Source organism: Bactrocera latifrons, unplaced genomic scaffold, assembly GCF_001853355.1.
Source record: "Bactrocera latifrons isolate USDA-ARS-PBARC rearing strain unplaced genomic scaffold, ASM185335v1 scaffold_125, whole genome shotgun sequence".
NCBI classification, from domain to species: domain Eukaryota; kingdom Metazoa; phylum Arthropoda; class Insecta; order Diptera; family Tephritidae; genus Bactrocera; species Bactrocera latifrons.
Window position 1 is genome coordinate 63,625 of NW_017534686.1, and position 969 is coordinate 64,593.

The 969-nt window shown below is 27.3% G+C and overlaps 1 protein-coding gene across 2 annotated transcripts in view; it reads right to left on the bottom strand.

The window, feature by feature from the left end:
- Positions 1-969, bottom strand: part of LOC108978653 (fructose-bisphosphate aldolase) — a 20,004-nt gene that overhangs the window by 12,351 nt on the left and 6,684 nt on the right. The window lies entirely within an intron of this gene.

Below are 969 nucleotides of genomic sequence, written 5' to 3' on the forward strand. Positions count from 1 at the left end.
ATTTTTTATTTTTTTTAATTTAATTCTTGTTAAAAGTTTTAAATGTAAGAGAAACAACAAAGTCATCCATTTAAATTTAATACAAGAGACTGTTTGAATAACTCATAAAAKTAATATAACCGCTCTTTATAATGTAGAACATTTAATTATGCCAGTTTATATGATTTATACCAGTCGTTGCTCGATTCGGTTCATTCTAAGTTCTCGCGAAGCCAAACTTGGTTTGGCAAGTGAGCACTTTCTGAACATCTGCTATAAAAAACTTTAAAAACTCTTCCAAATATATTCTGCAACCATATGTACATATGTAAATCCATCGCTAATAGTTAACCTAATATAGAAACTAAGCCAGGCAACCGGCATAAGCCTTCTTATGTAATAACCACAGCCAATAGACATAAAATTTGTAAAAATATTTCCAGTACTCACGCGCCTATTTCTATATACATATATACATATAAACTTCCGCAATTGACCGCACACAACAATATTGCATGGAATTTGCCATTGAAGATAATGACAAATTACGTCAAATATAAATATATAAATATGAAATATAGAGCAATGATCATAAATATATATACGCTTACATAATTTTATATGTATATACATACATAATATAAATTTTTAAGCAAAAATAAATATGAATACCCACATTTTATTTAGGGATAATCATGACTATTAATCTATATGGCTCATTAAGTCCAAAATTAACATTCAGCAATGTTTTTTCTACGAATGTTTTTTTCATATTATTTGAGACAAAATATTGGACAGGTAATTTTTTTCATTTCGGCTAAATATGAAACATTTTGGAGTTATGAATTTTCAAAATTTCAACGCGAAACAAAACTTAAAATTTGCGAAGAAAAGTAATTCATTATAGAAGTAACTAGTCGAACTATTCTTTACGATTTTTTTTCTCAGCTTTCCAGTGAGACATATCTTGAGTTTTTTCAAACTTTTTTA